The sequence below is a fragment of the Stegodyphus dumicola genome, chromosome 11 (genome assembly GCF_044657685.1).
Source record: "Stegodyphus dumicola isolate Sdum_Otavi_A_Nest chromosome 11, ASM4465768v1".
Taxonomy (NCBI): domain Eukaryota; kingdom Metazoa; phylum Arthropoda; class Arachnida; order Araneae; family Eresidae; genus Stegodyphus; species Stegodyphus dumicola.
Genome location: NC_140778.1, coordinates 148,461,901 through 148,465,153, shown reverse-complemented (window position 1 = coordinate 148,465,153; position 3,253 = coordinate 148,461,901). Strand labels below are relative to the sequence as shown.

The following is a 3,253-nucleotide window of genomic DNA, read 5'->3' as shown; positions in this document are numbered from 1 at the left end:
GAATTCTGGGTAAGATCCTTAAATTACACAGCTTGCAAAACTTCAGATCGGATTTATGTTGGAGCGTCTTTCTATCGCGATAGGGGCCATATCCAAGCTTAGAATTTTAAAGCGTCACTTCCGGTTTTATTATCATTCGAAAAGAACAGTAGAAAATTTTAGATTACTCGTGGTTAAATTTATCTTTTTTCTTCCATGTGATTGAATGAAAGTTAAGAAATTTATGTTCTATTTCTTTGCGAAAGAATATTTTGTTTGCAAATGAATAATTTCGCAGTTTTCACCAAAGTCCTGATTTTTTTCACCAATTTTTTTTTTTTTTTTTTTTTTTTTTTTTTAAATCCTGTTAATTTTTTTCAGCTCGAATTTTGTGTCCTTGCAAAAATTAAATTATTGCCAGTTCACTTGCATAAAATACTTGTTGAATGCAATGATCGCAAACGATCTAGTGAAAAGATGATTAGATAGCTCTTGAATTTAAAATTGCGAAAGAATGTTTTGTTTGCAAATGAATAATTTCGCAGTTTTGACCAAAGTCCTGATTTTTTTTCACCATTTTTTTTTTTTTTTTAAATCCTGTTCATTTACTTCAGTTCGAATTTTGTGTCCTTGCAAAAATTAAATTATTGCCAGTTCACTTGCATAAAATACTTGTTGAATGCAATGATCGCAAACGATCTAGTGAAAAGATGATTAGATAGCTCTTGAATTTAATAAAAAAAAAGAATTAATAATAAATTATTATTAGTCCAAAAGGCGTTAGCCCAGAAGGCTATTCATTTCGTTTTAGCATTTAGTGTTGACTCACTATAAATGTCGGTTTACTTTTCAAATTGTTGCCACCAAATATTAGAGCCCTGTACTATATATAAAAAATTAAATAATGAAAAATCTGCATGAAAATATGTTCTCGCATAGTGATATTTGAATAACGTTATCTTCCATAAAATATGGACATGTGGAAGCCCTTATTTGAATTTGAAATTTCTTTTATTATCAATTTCATATTTTGTAACATTTGAACTAATTTTTGATTGACAAACTCAGCGATTTCAAAGCGAGCAATGACAACACTGTACGGAAAAATCATTTTTATCTTTAGGGTGCGAGACAGTCTATCGGAAATTTTAAAGAGATGCTCTTTTTAAATATTTCGCAATATTGCGGTGAATTGAATTTTATTTGGTTTAAGTGCGAAGAACACTATGGTACATAAAGGTAACACACAAAACGTTAAAAAACGCTCCTTCGAATTTCAGATTTTTTTTTTTTTTTTTTTTTTTTAAATATTTATTTCCTTTTATAGGAACAGAAATTTTCACCAAAAAGAAAGGTCTCATCGTTTGCCTTTTAATATACATCGCAGCCTCTTACATGAAACTACGCTTTAAAATTAATTGTAATAATTCATGAGAGATGCAACATGTTTCATCCCAATTTGCTTCATCTGGAAATTTTCAGTATGATGTTATTATATACAAAAATACGTTTTAGAATAAACTACGAGAAACTCTAAGATACTGGAGAATTTTTAAACTTTTACTGGAGATTTTTTAAGATTTTTTAGAATTGATTGCTTAGGTATTAATTCTAAATGAGAGTTTTCGTTTGCGAGAAGTTAGTTAATAAGTTTTGCCAGCGTTTTCAGGTATACCAGTTTAAATTGAAACCCATCAAAAATGGGAGAAACATCATGTACAACAATATAATTTTTTACTGATGAAAAGTAAAAAATAATGTGGATTAAATTGAAGTCAGATGTACTGAGAATAAATGTTTTTGCTATTACATTTGTTATTATTGTTTATCTATTTATTCAAAAATTAGTGGAAAATAATCAAAAGAACTTCATATAAGAGGAAATCAATTAACATCAGTGCCACTTCGTCAGGAGGAGGAACATTGAAATCAATTGAAATTTCTCTTCCACAAAAATCCTTGCCTTTCTGTATCCAGAATCAGCCGATGAACCATTTCAGTGTATTTTAATTATAATAGTTCACCTGAAAAATGGGACCAGAACTTTCGTCGGATTGTTTCACTTGTGATTTTATACGCAAGATAATTAAGTTTTGAAGTGCCAAAAATACATTTTGCAACATTGATGCATAAACCCTAGTCGTTTTAACTTTCTTAAAACTGTGTGTAAGTGCTTAGGGTGTGACTCTTTGTTTGGAAAAGCGATTAGTATGTCATCTAGTCTAATCCTGATAGTAACATATTGTTACGTTTTTTCCTAACACCAGTTCTTACGCTATTTTCTTCCTTCACGTTCGTACTGGTTTCGTAGATTTGGAGTGAATAATGACGACATTTGATGATGAAGTATCGTAACACACTTTATTTACCAATATCAATCAAGACAGCTTCAAAACACTTTTACAGTCGTCGAAGATCTGCTATAAACACGCTGAAACAATCAGCGACACAGCCTTTATACTGTCAGGCAATAACGGTGGAGAGAGCTTCACTGCAAAATACCAGAGTACAGCTCCCGACTCTGTTCGGTCGTTCTCAGAACTCCACCTACTCTCGAGACTCTTTACGCTACAGCTCGCGATGCACTCGACGACAGACAGAGCACAGCTCCCGACTCTTCCGTTCAGTCCTTCTCGGAGCTTAACACACGCTCTCGACGATGCACTAACCGCGATACACTAAGAGACTCTTCGATGCACTTGGCGACCCTCTCGGCATTCGCTTCCCGGCTGTCAACTCGATCGTCTCCACGCGGACTAAGTAGATGAGAGACACTAACTCACACTCTAGACGAGGCACACTAGCTGACTACGGACCGGCAGGGTTTATATAGCTTTCGGCTTGTGTTCGAGAACATTCTGGGCTAAAACGGTAAGAATTCGTTCTAGAAGGTTCTCCATCTGTCCATGGTATATCGTCCAATTTGTCGCTTAATATCGCCAAATGTGGTAACCTTGCCTTTCCTTGTCATTTTATGGCAACCCTAAAACTGCTTTGCGGGGAAACCATCTTACCGCACCTGTAAATTTCGTAACAATATCATTCTAGATAGAATTATCTATCTGACAGTAATTACCTCCACGTACTCTCGAGACTCTCCACGCTACAACTCGTGATGCAGTCGACGACACACAGAGCACGGCTCCCAACTCTTTGGTTCAGTCGTTCCCGGAGCTTAGCACGCTCTCTCGATGATGCACTAACCGCGATACATTAACAGACTCCTTCGGTGAACTCGACGACCCACTCGGCACTCGCTGCCCGGCTGTGAACT

General features: G+C 35.1%; 1 protein-coding gene across 1 annotated transcript in view; it reads left to right on the top strand.

Moving 5' to 3' along the window:
* LOC118186925 (alpha-tocopherol transfer protein-like) overlaps nucleotides 1-3,253 on the top strand; it is a 58,077-nt gene that overhangs the window by 21,567 nt on the left and 33,257 nt on the right. The window lies entirely within an intron of this gene.